Below are 20,973 nucleotides of genomic sequence, written 5' to 3'. Positions count from 1 at the left end.
TTCTTCATGATTCCAGCTTATACTGAAGACCAGCTGAGACACCCAGCCTCATGGACTGAACAACTACTGGTTATTGGGTTACTGGACCTTCCTTTGGTAGACAAACATTGTTGGACCACAGCCTGTAAGCCATTCTAATATACCCCTTTCCAGATAGATGGATGGGGGGGGGAGAGAGAGGGAGAGAGAGGGAGAGAGAGGGAGAGAGAGGGAGAGAGAGAGAGAGAGAGAGAGAGAGAGAGAGGCTCATTCTATCAGTTCTAGTTTTCTAGAGAACCCTTACCAATATAGGTAACACTGGTCTATAAACAGTTTTCATATATATTGTTGGATGAATTCAATAGCTCTTTCTTACTCCAATATTATGTAGTAATTTTGCCAAAACTTTTGTGATTTTTCTTTGTAGTGCTTGTAAGACATTAATTAAAGTGAAGTTTTCAAACCTAGGAACTACATTACAGTGGGTTTCTCTTAAAATTTAATTTTTTGCCCATGGTGGCCATTTTTATAATGCTGTACTCTAAAGGCTGAAGCATGATCACAAGGCAAAATAAACCTGGGTACATACTCAAACTGTCTCAGACAACAACTTAAAATGTTTGAAAGCCATGTGGAGACTCTAAATTACCACTAGACAGATTAAGAACAAAAGACATTTTTATCTGGAGTCCAGGAACTAGGCCATTGTTTGGGGCTAATCTTAAAAGGACTTAACGGGAGACAGGCAGGAGGATGAGCTCAAAGCTAGCCTCGGGACTGGGGATGTAGCTCTTCTGGGAATGTTTGCTAAACATAATAAGCACTAAACCCAGCACATCACGACCCTGGGCATGTACTGTGCACCTTTTAATATCAGCACTCAGGAAGTAGAGACAAAAGATCAAAGTTCATTCTCCACTGAGCAGCAAGTTTGAGGCCAGACAGGAGGCTCTTTCTTCAAAGGGAGGAGGGGATTAGGGGCCATCATAAGTGCAGCCAATTGCAATCCTGTTTGAGCTATAAGCATACTGAGTTCCAGGCAAGCTGTGGCTACAGCCTGAGACCTTGTATTGAAAAAGGAGGAGCATAAGGAGTTGTCACACCAGGAAAACATACCAGAACCGGCAAAGCTGGTACCAGAGCTCCATTCCTCCCATAGCCGGTCCTCTTCTCCACAAATGCTGGCAAATTCTCAATGGCCATTATAAGGAGCCAGAATTTTAAATCCTAAAAAGTAATTTACATTTTTGTATGTGTAATGCATGTGTGTGTGGTGTGTGTGTGAGTTCAAGTGTCTGTTCTCACCTACTACCTTAGGGCAGAGTCTCTCTGGATCCTTGCTGCTTATGCCAGACTAGCTGGTCTGCAAGTTTCCATTTGCCACCTCCACAGGAGTGTGCAGAGCACTGTGCTGTGACCACAGGCTTACCACCATCTCCAGCCTCATATGTTCTGGGGACCAGAACTCAGGTCCTTAAACAGTAAATACTTTATCCACTGAACCATCTCCCCAGCCCCAAATTTTACACACACACATACACCATACCACATATATGTGCCTATGTCTGTTCTTCCTGCCCCCCCTCACTAAGTACTGAACTCAGAATCCTTAGCATTCTAGGCAAGCTGTCTACCTCTTGAGCTACATACAGCCCAACTCATTTCTTAGTCTTTTTTTTTTAAACTATGAATGACACTTTATTCAGTCATTTTCTTTACAACTGAAACTCTGGGAATTCAAAATTAACATCCTTGCCTATGAGCTTCTTGTACACACCAGAAAAAGTTTCAACCTTGTGCTCCATGTTGTTCTGCTGTGCTTTTTTTTTTTTTAAAGATTTATTTATTTATTTATTTAATGTATATAAACACACTGTCCTTGAAACACCAGAAGAAAGCATCAGATCCCATTGCAGATGGTTGTGAGCCACCATGTGGTTGCTGGGAATTGAACTCATGACCTTTGGAAGAGCAGCCAGTGCTCTTAACCATTGAGCCATCTCTCCAGCCCCCTGCTGTGCTTTTTGTACATGAACTTTTATGAGCCGGCTGCCATCCAGTTTCACATGGATCCTCTTACCCACAATTTCACTTGGGAAGACCAAGTCCTCAAGGATGTCGTCCTGCACTGCTGTCAGGGTGCAGCTTCTGGGGCGCTTTTGCTTATTTTTCGTACAGCTTTTCTGGGTTGGCTTGGACAGAATCCTCCCCTGAGGAATGAAGACTACATGCTTCCCACGGAACTTTTTCTCCAGTTCAGGAACTAGCTGGACTTGGATTTTCTGGAAAGATTTAAGCTAAGGAACTGGTACAAAAATTATGATAGCTTTCTGACCACTACCTTCCATCTCCTTGGCTGCAGTGATGTTGAGTTCCCGAAGCTGCGCCTTGAGCTCTGAGTTCATCTCCAGCAGCACCTGAGAAATGCGGAGACTCAAACTGGTCCAGCTTCTCACCACTGGGCTTCACAACCTTGGTGCTCCAGCTGAATATGGCTTCGTCCTTATCTAGTGCCTGCTTAGAAACTCCCCTAGTCTTTATAACAGTAATACCAAGAAATATGTTAGCTGCAAGGGGCCTGTTTCAGGTGACTGAGTTGCTATATGCATATGGCTCACCAAAGTACTGGGCATACACCTCTTCATCTCTTCAGTTTTTATACATAGGCCCTGGCTAGCACCTCTGAAAAGTATTGAGGGAAGTCAAGATACTGCATTGGCAGGAGACTTTCACAAACATATAGTTAACTCCTGGGGTATTGGTGGGCTGAGAACTGATACTCTCTCCATGGGCTCATTCTCCTTTTCTTCTTCTCCCTCCCCCTCCTCCTCGTTTCTGTGCGTTTGTTTTTGGTTTTTGATACAGTGTAGCCTTGGCTGTCCTTCACATATCCACTTGTGAGTCCCAAGCACTGGGATTAAAGGCGTCTGACACCTTGCTTCACAGAGCCTTTCTTCTTTTTTTTGATACATAGTTTCCTGGTGTCCCCCTGGCTGTTCTGGAACTCACTCTGTAGACCAGGATGGCCTTGAACTCAAGATACATCTGCCTCTGCCTCCTGAGTGCCTATCTCACTTTCTTTTCTGAAAAGAAACCAGACTTAAGTGTGTGAAGCAAAGGTAGGAAGGGGAAGAAGGCATACATGAATCTCTAAACTTTCTCAGCTTCCATTTAATGTTTTGCATCCAAAGACAAAAAAAGTAACATTTTTATTTAAAAAAAAAAAAACTACTAAATTTTCTAATTGATTACAAAATGTTCAACGACCTCATATACAAAAGAAAAGAATCTCCCATAGAATGGGAATACCAGTTGGAGAGTTTAGGAAGCTCTAGGTTCAAGTCCCAACACTACACAAACCCAGTATGAAGGTCCACGCCTGAACGTCTCCCACTCCCACCCCAAAGGGCCATTTGGCTGCAGAGCTTGTTTAGGCAGGGCCAGTGAAACTCCTGCAAAGTCTGAAGGGCAGAAACATAAATATGACAAAAATGGAGGGGGGGCGTGAAGGCAAAAAACACCCTTTGGCTGGCCACCGTGACTCAACGCCCGTTCATCTGTGGGCACTGTGGCCTTGTGCCCACACCGTGGCCCGACTCCTCAGGATCGCAGGTTCTAGCCGCCCGCCAGGCAGCAGGGCCTTTTCCCAGCGGGAGTGGGGGTTGTGAGAACCGAGTCCCGGGTGCACTTCCCACAGCTCAGGTAAGCCACCGAACACCGGGACCAGTTCTGTTCCTGTCCTCGCGGCGCTCACCCGGCCTGGCCCCAGCCCCTGGCGCCCCGCGGCTGACAGAGCCCAGCTCTTCGCGGTGGCAGCGGAGTCCTAAGACCCCAGGCCGGCCGCGGCCTCTAGGCGGGTACCGGGCTGGGCGGCTCGGCGCCGCGGAGCTCCGGGCGAACCTGGAGCTCCTGCGCTGACCTTTTTTGAAGCTCTGGAAGAAGCGGTGGCCCGCTGCAGGTCTGGACTTTCCTGGCCCGCTGGAAGTCAGCGAGGAAAACAGCGGGCGGAGAACAAAAGAACAGAACCCACAGCTAAGACAACTCAGGGTTAGACGCTGAGGCCGAGCCGCCCTCGTCCCTAAATACCCCACGGCGCGCGCTGATTGGTCGAGCCCAGCACTCGCGGAAGTACTCCCTCTTCCGCATCTGTCCTCCCGCTTCCCCTATTCCTCCTCCTAGACAGTCAAAAATAATAATAATAATAATAAAATAAAATCTGTTTCTTGCTGTAAGCACCGCGAGACAGACAGACACACACACCTCTGAGACCTGGCTTCTGAAATACATTAGAGTCGAAACTAGGGATATTTCCAGTGCCCCCTTTTTTTTCATTTTAAAGAAAATTAAATTCCACCTTCACCCCGTCCACTCCCATAGCCAGGAGAAGTGGCGCAAATCTTTAATTCCAGAACCCGAGAGACAAAAGGCAAGCAGATCTCTTGTGAGTGCATGGCCAACCAGATCTATGTACTGAGTTCCAGAAAGAAAAAGAATTTCAAGGGTAGCTGGCACAAGCCCATAATCCCAGCATGTAGGAGGCTGGGGTAGGAGGTCAGCAGTTCAAGGTCACCAATTTTTTTTTTTAAATATGCTCCTTTTTGTTGTTTTGTTTTCATGCCGAGTTCTGTGCCTTTTCTACCTGCCCATCCTTTCCACACCTCGGTTCTCTTCCCTACAGTTCTCTACAGGCAGAGAACCACAGATGGCACGGAAGGGGAAAGAGAGGAAAAGCAAAACCTCATGGCCCCTTCTTAGAGCACCACTACTAACGGAGAAAGACAGACCAAAAGATACTACTGCATAAACTGGCACAGAGGCTCATAGCTGTGGGATTTAAAGCCAATGTGGAGTCTAGACAACATTTGTGAAAACTGTCCCAGAAGACAAAAACAGGGACCAGGTGACCCCTGTGGAACCATGTAGAACACATGGTAGAAGGCAAGAGCCAGTTCCCACTAATAAGTAAACACATGTTAATGGTGAGCAAATGAGGAATGCCTGTGTGAGCCAAAAGGTCAGCCATAGTCCAATGAAATGGTCTGGCTAGCACAAAGATGTCATTTTGATGCTGTAGAGAATGTGTCATTTCAACTAGATGACATACTACTCCATTTCTCAAGGCTTAGGTCCTGGAACCCCGATTTGGGTCAGCAAAGGACTGGAGAAAGGACAGACACACAGACAGGCCTACAGAAAATCGGAGCCAACAGAGATGTGCTCATCCTGATGGAATGGCACCTACTAGCAGGCAACTCAAAATCTCAGCATGTTCTCTGTAACCGCCTGCCTCCAGAAACTCTTTAATATTTAAAACACAAACCCCAACATTTTGTTGTGTTGTTATGTATGTTAAATACATTTATCCCAGCTGAACGTCACAATGACCTTGAGCAGTCCCACCTTATCAATGATGAACTGTAGCTTCCACGGTTTGCTTAAGTCAGATAGCTGGTACCTGGTTTAACCTAAAGAGGGTGGGGGTGGGGCAGATGTTTTACTCCTCCCTCTTTTGGAGGAGTAAAAAGTATAAGCCTCTTCTATTCTGTAGCACTATTTCAGCTATGGAGGATAATGAATTTTACAAATGTGATATTGCATATTCCATTCTTTCTAAATCTATAGAAGTACAGAACTGATCATAGCTTTGATCTCAACAAAACAAGTAAAGACATCCCTGTCCCTGCCTCAGTCAATCTCAAACCCAAAAAACAACTATAGTAACTGTGGTAATGGGTTTTCTCCTGGATCTAAACAATGTACCCCAACTAAATCATAAATCAGGGAAACAAGAGTCCAATAGAGCCACCCTGGAGGTGTGGGTGGTGATGTCTCCTTCGGCACTGAGAAATTCCCAAGTCAGCTATGCTGGTTGATCTGTCCCAGTTTGAAGACAATTGTGAAGTATCTTCATGTTTCCTTCAAAGAAAAAATATGCTTCTCAGGGGGTTTCTCCTCCCTTGATTTGTTATTGTTGTCTATCTGTTTAATCAGTCTCTCTGACAGCCAGCCTGTGGCATCTGCCATTTGGGAATATATGCAGACAGAACCTCTTCCCCAGATAAGCACTGGATCTGGCCCATTTCAGGTTCCAGTTAATGGGTCTTTCCAGAGGACTGTTGCAAAATTCTTTTTGGTATCAGGATGCCAGAATCTATCCGTAGCAGATTTTCCTTCAGAATCCAAAGTTTAAAAATTTAAAATGGAGGGCGGTGGTGGTGCACGCCTTTAATCCCAGCACTTGGGAGGCAGAGGCAGGCAGATTTCTGAGTTCGAGGCTAGCCTGGTCTACAGAGTGAGTTCCAGGACAGCCAGGGCTACACAGAGAAACCCTGTCTCGAAAACAACAACAACAACATTTAAAATGAAGAGCGTGTGATGAAGGATATTTCTGGGGGATCCCTTGGTAGGGTACCATTCCCCATTTATAATTTTTTAGAATTGACATTTAATGGTTTGATGTGCCCTTTCTTCCATACCTTGGCCCTGTGGATTATATGGAATACCCGCTTTATGTAGTATTCCCAATTTTTCACAAAATTGGTGGAAACTGGAGCTTGTATAACCTGGGCCATTGTCAGTCTTGATCTTTTTAGGCACACCCAATACAATTGTAGCAAGCATATGAGTGATCACATGTTTGCTTGCTTCTCCAGTTTGTAATGTTGCATAAATGAAACCACTGTATGTATCTACACATACATGTATATATTTTTGATTTCCAAATTCATTATAATGAGTAACATCCGCTTGCCAGAGACTGTTTGGTATCAGTCCCTTTGGATTCACACCCAATTGAGGAACCAGGAAAACTGTAATACATGATAGACATTGTTTGACAATTTGTCTAGCTTGTTCTCTGGTAATTTTAAACATGACCTTTAAAGTTTTAGAATTAAGGTGATGTAACTCATGAGCCTTTATGGCCTGATCCAAGTTAGATGGCGGATCTGATAAAGTCAGTACAGCTATACGAGTGGCTAGATCTGCTTTGGTGTTTCCCTCAGAGAGAGGACCTGGTAGCTCAGTATGGGCTCTCAGGTGTCCTATAAAGAATTTGCATGGGGCTGGAGAGATGGCTCAGCGGTTAAGAGCACTGACTGCTCTTCCAGAGGTCCTGAGTTCAAATCCCAGCAACCACATGGTGGCTCACAACCATCCGTAATGAGATTGGATGCCCTCTTCTGGTGTGTCTGAAGACAGCTACAGTGTACTCATCAATAAAATAAATAAATAAATATTTAAAAAAAAAAAAAGAATTTGCACTTTCTCCTCAAAATTATTTGTTGGCACTGTAAAAACAAATCAGTTGCTTCTGAGGAATGCTTTATTTGCGCAGCAGTTTCTAGCAGAGGGATAGATTGAGCTATATATGAACTATCTGTGTAAATGTTAATGGTTTGATTTGGAAATGCTTGGAACACAGCAACAACAGCATGTAATTCAACCAATTGAGCTGACCCAGATGATGTAGCAAAGGAGATTACTTGATCCTTAAAGGCATAAGCAGCTATTCCTGATGAGGAACCATCAGTGAAAGCTAGCAATGCTTCCTTTATAGGTGCATGCGCAGTACAAGATGGAAAAACAAATGCATGATGATTACAAAATTGAACTAATTTGTCTGGCGGATAATGATTATCTAGCTGACCACCAAATGAGGCACATGCAATAGGCCAAATTTCAGAACTCTGCATGAGCCAATTAACCTGATGTTTTGTATAGGATTGTACTATAACATCAGGATCTTTTCCAAAATATTTTCAACTGTTATCTCTGCCTAACATAATCATATCCGCTACAGCTGCATAGTATGGATAAAGAATCTTTTTAGGGGATGAGGGAAGATGGACCCATAATATGGGTGCAGTTTGTCAAAAACTGCAGTAGGAGTTAGTTTAGTGTTAAAAATAAGAAAATATAAAGGCTTAGAATAATTAATATGAGTTACAAATTGGGATGAAATAACACTCTCCACCTTCCGTAAGGCCTTCCTACCCTCTTCTGTTAGAGCCTTGTCAGACTTAGGGTCAGGATCTCCTTTGATAATATCAAATAAATGTTTCAACTCTCCTGTCGTAAGTTTCAAATATGGTTGTAGCCAATTAATGTCTCCCAATAGTTTTTGAAAATCATTAAGTGTCTTAAGGGAATCAGTCCTCAAGGTGGCCTTACTGTTAATAATACGTGGACCATTAATCTGAAATCCTAAATAAGTATATGAATCTTGTAATTGTACCTTTTCTGGTGCTATTTATAACCCTGCAGTCGGTAAAGCTGTTTTAAGATCATCAAAGCACTGGAGTACATGTTTTCCATCTTTTCCTGCTATTAAAATATCATCCATGAAATGAATCATGTAGATTCGCTTCCACATGGTCTAACACCCTCTGGCAGAAGCCACAAACTTTTGGCACAAGATAAGACTGTTAGCCATACCCTGAGGCAAGACCTTCCGTTGATATCTTTTCATAGGTTCTCTAAAATGTATAGTGGGAACACTAAAAGCAAAGCACTTTCTATCATTAGGATGCAAAGGGATAGTAAAGAAACAGTCTTTTAAATCTATAACTATTTTATAATAGCCTAAAGGTATGGCCACTGGTGTGGGCAGCCCAGGTTGTAAGGCTCCCATCAGAATCATGGTCGCGTTAACAGCCCTCAAGTCTTGCAACAATCTCCCGTTTCTTGACTTTTTCCTAATGACAAATATTGGGGTATTCCAGGGAGAGTTACTCTCTTCTAAATGTCCTGCTTGTAATTGCTCCTGCACTAGCAATTGAGCAGCTTATAATTTTTTGGTGGTTAGGGACCACTGATCCACTCAGATGGGCGAGTCCCCCTTCCAGGTGATGGGATTGGCACAACGCCCTAGGGGTGCAGCTGAATCAATAGCCCCCATTAAAAATACCCCAAGCCTCTTCTTCCAGAGTTACCATGGACCTCAATAGGATGAGTAATTCCATCTTCACTTTTTCCTAATCCTTTCCCTGGGGAAAATCCAGAGTTTATCATTTGAGCCGTGATTACTTCATTAGGGCTGCACATAATCAATCCCAACTGGGATAATAGATCTTGGCTTCAGAGATTATTAATGGGGAGGCCCGGGATGACATAGGGTCGTATATTCCCTGTATTTCCTTCTTTATCTTTCCATGTCAGCACCTTACATCTTTGTTGTGGATTTTGACTTTGGCCAATACCCTTTAAATTGGTTAAGGTTGTGATCAGAGGCCAGGTGGCAGGCCAATCACTTTGTTTGATAATTGTCACATCAGCTCCTGTATCAACCAAGCCTCGGAATGCCTTCCCGTCAAGCAATATTGTCATCATAGGTTTTTGTTTAACTATAGGTTGTACCCAGTATGCATCAGAGGAACCAAAGCCTTGATCCCCTCTCTTAGGATTCTTATATTTATGATTAGTAGGGAACAATGGAAGTAACAAGAGTTGAGCTATCCTCCTTCCTGTAGGAATGGTGACTATATTCTGTATTGCCTTGGCCATTACCTTAATCTCACCTTGATAATCACTGTCTAGAACTCCAGGAAAAATTTGTAGTCCCTGCATAGTAGCACTGCTTCTTCCCACTATCAGGCCAAACACATTTGGATAGAGTGGTCCGAACACTCTGGTGGGTAAGGCCTGAGGTCCCATTTCTGGGGTTAATACTGTGTGGGTGGCAGAACTGAGGTCCAGTCCTGCGTTTCCTGGTGTTGCTCTACTAAGTTCTGAAAGGGGTTGTTTGCTGGTATGAAACTGACTGCATCATAAGCCTGTTTTGGCTTGTATTGGCTCAGGGCCTGGGGCTGGCCCCTGTTCCTGTTTCCCTGATTATGGGAAAGGGTGTTTCCTTGTGCATCTGTCTTGGACCTACATTCATTAGCCCAATGCCTTCCACGTTTGTAACATGGGCATAGCCCAGGCTGTTTTCTGGATGGTCTCTGGGTTAACTCATTTTTTGCTTTGCAACGTTTTGCAAAGTGTCTGGGCTTGCCACATTTAAAACAGGCCTTTTTGTCTCTACTCTCCAAAAAATCTCTTGCTGATTGTCCTTGCATGGCAGCTGCCAGAGCTAAGCCCTGTTGGTAGGAGGACCCTATGTCAGAACAGAGTCTGATACATCCCGTAAGGTCTGTCTTTTTCCTGTATGGTCTAATGGCTGCTTGGCAGGCAGGATTGGCATTTTCATATGCAAGTTGTTTCACATAATCTACACCTGCCTCTGCATTACCAAAAAACCTCCCTGCTGTTGTCATTAATCTATGAACAAAATCAGAAAATCTTTCATCAGGCCCTTGTCTGACTGCTGTCAAAGATGCACCAGGGATGGGCTGGAGAGGTGGCTCAGCGGTTAAGAACACTGACTGCTCTTCCAGAGGTCCTGAGTTCAATTCCCAGCAACCACATGGTGGCTCACAACCATCTGGAATGGGATCCAATGCCCTCTTCTGGTGTGTCTGAAGACATCGACAGTGCATTCACATACATAAAATAAATAAATCTTTAAAAAAAAAAAAAAAAAAAAAAAAAAGATGCACCAGGGTCTCCCTTTACCGAGAGTTTGTGTGCCAAGCCTTCATGGCCACATTTTGAATTTGAGCGAATAAGCCTGGGTCATATTGCATCTGGTTATCACTAGAAGCAAATTGCCCGTCTCCTACTAAGGCTTCAAAGGACCAACCATTGCCTGCCTGAATGTTTCTCCTAGCTGTCTCTTTACAATTCTCATGATACTCTGATTTCCAAATAAGATGGTCACCACCGCTAAGAACTGCTCTCACTAGAGTATTCCAATCACCAGGAGTCAGCCACTCCTCTGCAGCAGATTCTACGATTGCCAGAGTAAAGGGAGCAGTGGCACCATTTTGTGACACTGAATTTTTTTTTGTTTTGTTTTGTTTTGTTTTTCGAGACAGGGTTTCTCTGTATAGCCCTGGCTGTCCTGGAACTCACTCTGTAGACCAGGCTGGCCTCGAACTCAGAAATCCACCTGCCTCTGCCTCCCAAGTGCTGGGATTATAGGCGTGCGCCACCACTGCCCGGCTGACACTGAATTTTTAAATTCTTTAATAATTTGAAAATTAAACCCTGTATGATGTCTCCACGAAACTTCTTGAGCGTCTCTGGTCTCTGATACAGGGAAAGCCTCAGCCTCTCCCTCCTCTGGCTGATCTGTGGCTGAACCAAAAACAGAGGACAGGGGCTGCCTTTGGACTCTGGGTTGAGGATTGCAAGGACCTGGGTGATTTTTGCAGTTAGCCTTGCCCTCTCAAGACATCTTCCCTGTCCTTAATTTTTGTAACTGATTAATTAAGTCCTGATACTCTTTCTCTAATTCTATTTGCTGTTTAAGAAAAGAAATTTTGTCCTGCAACTCCTTTCTGGGATCTACAACCACCATCTCCACAGCAGGAGCATCTGGAGGCAGAAGCTCACAGGGAGGGGGTCTTCGGGAAGAGGGCCATTCAGGGTAGTAGTATTTGGCTGCCTCTTCCTCTAGGTCATCCCAGTCTGACTCTGACAAATTGATTACTTCAACCTTTGGTCGTATTTTGGATTCTATGCACTTCTTTTTCTTTTTCTTTTTTTTTGTTTTTTTGAGACAGGATTTCTCTGTATAGCACTGGCTGTCCTGGAACTCACTCTTTAGACCAGGCATTTCTTTTTCTTTTGAACATGAAACACAACATTCAAACAGCAAAACAAAAGCAGACAATTGACACAGGTAAACAGCAAACAACAAAACAAAAACAGAGAGTTGAGTTCAGGCTGACCTATTTCTTGCCCCATTATCATTACTCTGACCTACTGTTCTCGACTGGGCAGTTTCCCCGCAACAATCACCTGTTTCACTTCTGAATTTTCAGTCGACCCTTCTTCCAGTAACATCCCTCACTGGGTCTCTCATTCTTGCTGCCTCGCATTGAGTGCCACTTTGTAATGGCCCATTCTGCCTCATGTTTGAGGGCCACTTTGTCCCGGCCCTAGCTGCTGCTCCAGTCCACAGGTCAGGGTCTAGCAAGAGAGAGAGAGAGTGGGGATGGGAGGGCAAGAGATGCGAAGAATGAAGACAAGACTGTTCAAGTCCCCTTTATTGAAAGGAAATCATGGGTATATATAAGCATAAGCAGGGAATGCAGCTGAAGACACTTTAACACGTGTGCCTTGCAGCTGGGGCATTAAACAGCAAAACAAGATATGCAAGAAAAATAAGATGTTTATCAGAGTGTGCTCAGCTGTTGTAAGCTGTTGAAAACAAATCTCTTGTCAGGGTATATGGCCTGAGATGGCTGCAAAGATGATAGCCGCTTTCTGCTAGGAGTCAGCTCCCAACAGGTCCAAGTAGAAGCTTTTATTTATTTATTTATTTATTTACTTACTTACTTACTTATTTATTAAGATTTATTTATTTTATGTAACTGAGTACATTGTTGCTGTCTTCAGACACACCAGAAGAGGGCAAGGGCATTGGATCCCATTACAGATGGTTGTGAGCCACCATGTGGTTGCTGGGAATTGAACTTAGGACCTCCAGAAGAGCAGTCAGTGTTCTTAACTACTGAGCCATCTCTCCAGCCCCAAGTAGAGGCTTTTATAAGAATTAACTGCAGCTTCCTTCCCCTCCTGGATTTTTACAGCCAGAGGCTACTCCCCTACAGAGACCTCCTACTGTTGGGGTTCAGGAATTGCCACACAAACCATATGAGCATTGATCTCAGTTAAACAAGAATAGTTTATTGAACACACACCCTCCTGGTCAGACCAGGAACATAGTTCATAATTATTTGAAATATGACAACAGATATCTTTTTCTGTCATTTTTTTTTCAAGACAGGGTTTCTCTGTATAGCTCTGGCTGTCCTGGAACTCACTCTGTAGACCAGGGTGGCCTTGAACTCAGAAATCAACCTGCCTCTGCCTCTCAAGTGCTGGGATTAAAGACGTGTGCCGCCACCACCACCTGGCTTTTTCTGTCGTCTTGTAAAGGGGAAACAAACAAACAAACCACAAAACCCATGAGCTCATCATACTCAGGTGCAGGAAGTGCTGCCTTGTGGTCAGCTCTGACTCAAGATATTTTAGACATAACAGTTCATAATGACCTTTGATTTGATGGGTCCTATGTAAAACTTGGTAGAATTTCTTTAGATTAGCAAACCTCATGCAGAACATCCAGAACATACAAAACAGGTCACTGGTACTTACTTCGAGCCGCCCTCTGGTGAGGCTGTGAGATGCAGATCAATGCAAAAGCAAGAGGTTTATTTTCCAGCGAGTCAGGGTTGACCCTCAATCAGTCCCTCAAGGCGAGTGACTAGAAGGTAACTCTGATTGGTTGTTACAAGCAGTTTGTATACTTTTTAGGGGCACAGGTTACATCAGTAAAGTTACAGTTCAAACTTATCTGCTAAGCATATTGATCTTTAAATCTATTGGCTAGCAAGCATGACATGCATTTGAACTCTACCTAGGACTTTCTGAGTACTGAACTCTACCTCAGTACATTCTGATAATTTTTTACTCAAGAATGTTCCTGTGTGTGGAGAATGGAACTTGGCCTAGCCTTGACCCCAGGTGGGAGGGGGAAGCTGTAAGGAAGGTGTGGGACTGGAAAAAGTTCTTAGGGTCCCTCATTCCCCTCCTTTTCTTGTACAAGCTTCAATCTTAGAGCTACCCTCAGGGTCTTGGGTGACTAAGTCATATTCTTCAGGTCCTGTCCTCAGGTCTCATATTGTTGGCGCAGGACCATCAGCTGCACTGCTCCTACTCTCTCTTTTATGAAGGCTGTAAGCTTGTTCAATATGCAGGGTTCAAAGGTCAACAATTGCAGGAGAACAATTAGGGGTCCTAACAAGGTGGATATGAGGGTGGTTAACCAAGGGAAGGAGTTTACCAAGACTTGAACCAGCCCTGAGCTCTGGGGTCGGTATGCACAATGGAGCTTCCAATTAGTCCCCAGTATCTCTGCCAATCCCTGACTTACCTTAGAGACAAAAACAGGACTGTTGTCTGATCCAATTACCTTAGGCACCCTGAACCTCGGGAACATTTCCTCTAATATCTTCTTGGCTACCACGGTTGCTGTTTCCTGCTTGGTGGGAAAAGCCTCAACCCATCCAGAGGAAGTATCCACAAACACTAGAAGGTATTTGTAACCATATTTTCCTGGCTTAACTTCTGTAAAATCGACCTTGCAATATACTCCAGGCCACTCTCCCCGAAGTCTTTTGTCCTGTTTACTCTTGGCCACATAAGCATTCACTTGCTGGCATACCTTACATGGTTCTACTATCTCTCTGCCCCAAAACCTAAGGTCCATTATATATACTTTAGGTCCCTTAACTGCTTGGACAAGTTTTTTAAGTGAGTCTGTCTGTGCATTTGGCCTAGTCAGTCTTTTGCTTGAGTTCTGGGGAGTATAGTTTTTCCTTCTTGTGTGTGTCATTGCCCTTCCTTCTCTAGGTAAGAGTTGGTAGGGTGGCTAGCAATCTGAGTCCTTTCTTCTTCAGTATATTATAAGTGAGGCCATCCTTTAGTCCAGTCCTATTCCCCAGCAGATAGGCTCCTGCATAACCACTTCTCAAGCCACTTGATCTGCCTGGTTAATATGTCAGGCCACTGAATCTCTTCCCTTCTGATGTCCTGGGCAATGAATAATATACAGTTGCCGGCTTCATCGGGGCATCCAAGAGATCCAAGATTTCCTGTTTGTTTTTTTATTTCTTTTCCCTCTTACATACATAAAATAAATAAATCTTCAAAAAAACATGCAAGGTCCTAGATAAAAAATTACATGCCTTAGGAAAGAGATTAGGGGGGCTGGAGAGATGGCTCAGCGGTTAAGAGCACTGACTGCTCTTCCAGAGGTCCTGAGTTCAAATCCCAGCAACCATATGGTGGCTCACAACCATCTGTAATGAGATTGGATGTCCTATTCTGGTGTGTCTGAAGACAGCGACAGTGTACTCATAAATAAAATAAATAAATAAATCTTAAAAAAAAAAGAAAAGAGATTAGATGAAACACTAGAGAAGTTCATAGGTGAGACTGAGCAACAGAGAGATAAACTTAAGACTTGGCAACATGGCCTAGAGGAAACACTAGAACTAAAGGTTCAGGATTTTATGTCAAGATAAGCAACAGAAAGAGGAGAATGAAATTTGGAGACAGGAGAAAAAAAAAAAAGAATTCAACAGTTCAACAGTTCACAGATCAGACTGAACAGCAAGAAGGTAGAGCTAAAAATTTGGAAGCAGAGTCTAGAGGATAATTTACTAAAGCTAGTAAATCAAAATAAGGTTACACTATCAGAATTACAACATAAAGAGAAGTTAAAATTATGGAAGAAGGGCCTAGAACAGAAGATACAAGACTGTATAGAGCAGCATGAAAAAGGAAAGAAATGTAAAACTTGGCAACACGGCCTAGAGGAAACAGTAGAATTGAAGACACAGGAAATTACAGATCAGAATAAGGGACAGAGAGAAGAAAATGGAGGTGGGAGACAGGGGCTGGAAAAGACGCTAGAACAAGGACGCAGCAGCTCACAGAGCAGACTGAGCGCCAGAGAGAAGATAATGACGACTGGAAGCAAGGCTTGGAGGAGAACCTCTTAAAATTAATCAATCAAAATAAAATAGACAGCAGAATATCAGACTTACAATATAAAGAAAAATTAAAATGTGGAAGCAGAGCCTTGAACAGAGAGGACAGGAACTCAGGGGACGGGAGGAGCAACAAAAGGAGAGATATGAAGCATGGCCACAGACCTTAAGGAAGGAATTTAAAATTTTCAATTAAGGGGAGTGGGTGGGGCTGGAGAGATGGCTCAGCGGTTAAGAGCACTGACTGCTCTTCCAGAGGTCCTGAGTTCAAGTCCCAGCAACCACATGGTGGCTCACAACCATCCGTAATGAGATTGGATGCCCTCTTCTGGTGTGTCTGAAGACAGCGACAGTATATTCATAAATAAAATAAATAAATAAATCTTTTAAAAAAAAAAGGGAATGGGTGGGTGGCTGGGGAAACACCCTCATAAAAGCTGGGGGAGGGACAGGAAAAGGGATCACATTTGAAATGTAAATAAAGAAAATATTCAATTAAAAAATTCAATTAAGAAAAATACTCAGATAGAGACAGAAGATATTAAAGAAAACCAATCAAAGGTTATTAGAAACAAAATTTAGTTTATCCGGTTAGTATTCAGCAAAGACCTCCAGATGACCATCCACAAGGTTATCAGGAATTGGAATGGCAGCCGGTGGATGTGTTAGATCTGAGGGAATTTAAAGAAAGTGTCACTAATTTTGAGATGCATTTGCCATTTGTAAAAAAAATCCCAACTTCTTCAGCTATTCAAAGTCGAATAATCTCCCCAAGACTGGAAGGATATGGCAAAAGCAGTACTAGAACCTGCCTGACATTTACATTGGTCCTTACAGTGGAGAGAAGGGGCGATAGAGCTAGTGGTGGAGAGACTTCCACAGATCAGCTGCTCGGTGAAGGTCGCTTTGCTGAGATAGAGGCGCAGGCTGTATATGATGACGAAGCCTTGGCATTATGTCGCTTGTCAGCCTTAAATGCCTGGGACAAAGTCACAGAATCAGGAAAAAGACTTGAACCATTTTCTCAGGCAATGCAAGGTCCAAAGGAAACATTCCCTGACTTTTTTGCAAAGGCAGACTTCAGCTGTAGAAAGGAGTGTGTCAGATCCAGCAGCAAGAAAGGCAATAATCGAGTCTTTGGTTTTTGAAGATGCAGATGCTGAATTCGAGAAAGTAATCGGCCAACTGAAGGCGGGGTCAGCATCAATGGACGAGTGGATCAGATACAGAACTGACATTAGACCTCGTTCACCTGATATGACTTTAACAGGAGAAGCTTCCACTAGAGACCTAGAGACAACCCAAGATTTCAAATGTTTTAATTGTGGTGAGCAGGATCATCTCACAATAAACTGCAGGAGAAACCAAATTAATCCCAAAAGGGGGCCTATTCCTTCTGGAATATGTCAGAGATATGGCAAAGGCTGACATTTGCCTAGGGAATGTAGAGCAACAACAGACAAATGGGGCAACACCTCACTAAAGCATTCCTAAAGAGGCCTCTTGCAGGCCCCAAAGCCTGGCAGGGAGAGTTCTCTTCCTCACAACAACTAACCATCACTGCTCTAAAAACAGATGTGAGACCAGGTAACAAAGCTGAGGCAAATTCTATAGACAATTCAAAAAACCCAAAAGGGGGCCAAAAATGAATATTTTGACAAACTTCTATAGAGGATCAAAAGCCCAAACTAAGAATACTAGTAAACAATATTGAGATTGAAGGAATGGTTGACACCGGAGCAGATGTCACCATTATCTCTCCAAAACCTTGGCCTGTAGGAAGTAGACATCCAATTTCAAGGAGCTGGAACTTTATCCCAAATAAAGCAAAGCACCAGATGGCTTAAATGTACAGGACCTGAAGCCATTTACTTATGAGGAAGGGATCTGTTACAATAGTGGAAAACACAAATTAATATCCCCTCAGTTTCAGAGATCAGCCACAAAACCAGTCAGGCTCCTGAGAAAAAACTTAAATTAGTTGAGGAACATTATCAAGGCAGTTATGGACTGTCCAGGCTGTCCACAAACAAGACACAGCAGAGGCTGACAATTCAGCTTTACATCAAGGGGCCAATGCTGTTAAAATACCAACAGCCTTAACACTAAGGTAGTTGACTGACCAACCCATTTGGATTGATCAGCAGTCTATGACAAAAGAAAATCTACAGGCGCTAGGACAGCTAGTCCAGGAGCAGGTGGGGGCTCAGCAGTAGAGGAGTCCACCAGCCCTGGAATTCTCCGGTAAGTCCGGCAGATGGAGGATGTTGACAGATCTCAGAGTGTTTAATAAGATTATTCAGCCTATGGGTTCCCTGCAGCCTGGGATCCCATTGCTTTCCTTGTTGCCTAAGGAATGGCCCACCATAGTGATTGATCTGAAGGATTGCTTTTTCTACATGAACGTGATGAGGATTGCTTTCTCAGTACCTGCCTTCAATAGAGGTTGCCCAATGAAAAGATATCATTGGAAAGTCCTGCCACAAGGAATGTTACATAGCCCCACCTTGTGTCAATATTTTGTACAACAGCCATTGGAGATGATAATGCAAACTATTTTCCAATTCATTATTTATCATTATATGGGTAATATCCTATTGGCTGATTCAGATATAAATATCCTGGAAAGAACGTTTGATGAAGTAAAAAAAAAAAAAGTCTTGTCTTGCTGAGGATTGCAAATCATCCCTGAAAAAAACACAAAGAGAGGGTATTCTATTAATTATCTAGGATATAGAATCCATCTACAAAAAATTAGGCCACAAAAGGTGCAAATCAGAAGAGACCAATTAAGAACTCTCTCTTTTTGTTAATTTTTAAAAATTTATTCTTTAATCTTTTTTTTTTAATTTTTTATTTATTTATTATATGTAAGTACACTGTAGCTGTCTTCAGACACCCCACAAGAGGGTATCAGATATCATTACAGATAGTTGTGAGCCACCATGTGGTTGCTGGGATTTGAACTCATGACCTCTGGAAGAGCAGTCAGTGCTCTTAACCACTGAGCCATCTCACCAGCCCCTCTTTAATCTTTTTTTACAGTCCAGATTTTATCCCTTCCCGGTCCACCCTCTGACTGTTCCACATCCCATACCTCCTCTTCCTGCCTCTCCAAGAGAATGTCCCCACCCCCTCACCCCCACCCCCACCCCCACCCCACCAAACCTCCCCACTCCCTGGGGCCTCAAGGCTCTTGAGGGTTAGGTGCATCTTCAACTTGGCAGTCCTATGCTGTATATATGTTGGGGGCCTCATATCAGCTGGTGTATGCTGCCTGGTTGGTGGCCCAGTATCTGACAGACATCAGGGGTCCAGGTTAATTGAGACTGCTGGTCTTCCTATAGGGTCGTCCTCCTCCTCAGCTTCTTCCAGCTTTCCCCTAATTCAACCACAGGAGTCACCAGCTTTTGTCCATTGGTTGGGTGTAAATATCTGCATCTGACTCAGCTGCTTGTTGGGTCTTTCAGAGGGCAGTCATGATAGGCCCCTTTTTGTGAGCATACCATAGCATCAGTAATAGTGTCAGGCCTTGAGCCCTCCCTCTGAGCTGGATCTCAATTTGGGCCTGTTGCTGTACCTCCTTTCCCTCAGTCTCTTCTCTATTTTTGTCTCTGCAGTTCTTTCAGACAGGAACAATTCTGGGTCAGAGTTTTTGATTATAGGATGGCAATCCCGTCCCTCCACTTGATGCCCATCTTTCTGCTGGAGGTTGGCTCTACAAGTTCCCTCTCCCCACTGTAGGGCATTTCATCTAAGGTCCCTCCCTTTGAGTCCTGAGAGTCTCTCATCTCCCAGGTCTCTGGTACATTCTAGAGGGTCCCCTACCTCCTACCTCCTGAGGTTGCCTGTTTCCATTCTTTCTGCTGGCCCTCAGGGCTTCAGTCCTGTTTCTCCACTCATGATCATGTTCCCCTCTTCCTTTCCCTGTTCCCTTTCCCTCCCTCTCTCCCCTCTCCCCCACCGTGATTGTTTTCTTCTCCTTCCCAAGTGGGACTGAGGTGTCCTCACTTGGGCCCTTCAGCTCATTAACCTTGTTGAGTTCTGTGGATTATACTCTGGGTAATTTGTATTTTCTGGCTAATATCCACTTATTAGTGAGTACATACCATGCATGTCCTTTTGAGTCTGAGTTTCCTCATTCAGGATGATATTTTCTAGTTCCATTCATTTGCCTGCAAAACTCATGATGTCCTCATTTTTAATAGCTAAGTAGTATTAATGATTTTTAGAAATTACTGGGAGATAATAACTGGTTTTGGCCTGTGATTGGCTTGGATACTCAAGAGCTAAGCAATTTACGTATTTATTTATTTATTTATTTATTTATTTATTTATTTATTTATTTGGTTTTTCGAGACAGGGTTTCTCTGTGTAGCTCTGGCTGTCCTGGAACTCGCTCTGTAGACCAGGCTGGCCTCAAACTCAGAAATCCACCTGGCTCTGCCTCCCAAGTGCTGGGATTATATGGGATTAAAGGCATGTGCCACCAACACCCGGCTAGGAATTTATTTCAAACCTTACAAGGCGATAAAGATTGAAACATCCTGAGGAGATTATGAGCCAAGGCTGAGAAGGAGTTAGCTCTGGTAGAAAGGAAACGACAGGATACACATCTGGATCATATTGACCCAAAGATGGCCTGCATCTTAGTCATCTTACCTTCTACTCAACCGCCTACAGGAATTTTCATGCAGAGGGAAGATTATATCCTAGAACGGATATTTTTAGCACACAAACAGAGTGAGAAATAAAAACCTACATAGAGAAGGTCTCTGAATTGATACTAAAAGGAAAACAGAGACGTGGACAGTTAGCTGGGATGGACCCAGCTGAGATTGTGATGCCTTTTACTAATGCAGAGGTGCCCTTGTTATGGGCACAGGATGAACTTTGGCAAAGAGCATGCAGTAACTTCTTGGGAGAGGTTAACAACAGATACCCTAAAAGCAAGCAACTTCAGTTCATAAAAAGAACTAATTGGATTCTCCCTCATATAATAAAGTGAATTTCAGTTTCTGGAGCCCCTTCATTTTACACTGATGCTAATAAATCAGAAAAGGCAGGCTACAAATCAGGAGATGTAATTAAGGTGGCTGAGAGGCCTTATAAGTCAATTCAAAACTCTGAATTATATGCAATACTCATGGTGTTGGTAGATTTTCAAGGATCTCTTAATATAGTAACTGACTCTCAACATGCAGAAAAGGTTGTTTTGCACATAGAGACTGCTGAACTTCTTCTGGATGATTCTGAGCTGACTTCACTGTTTATTCAGCTACAACCAATGATCAGGAGTAGGAGTTACCCACTGTATAAAACACACATAAGAGCCCATATGCGTCTGCCAGGCCCTCTGGCACAAGGTAATAATGAAATTGATCAGCTA

General features: G+C 43.4%; 1 pseudogene; it reads right to left on the bottom strand.

The window, feature by feature from the left end:
• Positions 1–1,662: 1,662 nt before the first annotated feature.
• The window catches only part of LOC114640679, a 27,547-nt pseudogene continuing 8,236 nt past the window's right edge, over positions 1,663–20,973 (bottom strand).

Source organism: Grammomys surdaster, unplaced genomic scaffold (assembly GCF_004785775.1).
Source record: "Grammomys surdaster isolate TR1022 unplaced genomic scaffold, NIH_TR_1.0 125849, whole genome shotgun sequence".
Lineage (NCBI taxonomy): Eukaryota > Metazoa > Chordata > Mammalia > Rodentia > Muridae > Grammomys > Grammomys surdaster.
Note: the sequence above shows the minus strand (reverse complement) of the source record. Positions and strands in the feature narration are given on the sequence as shown.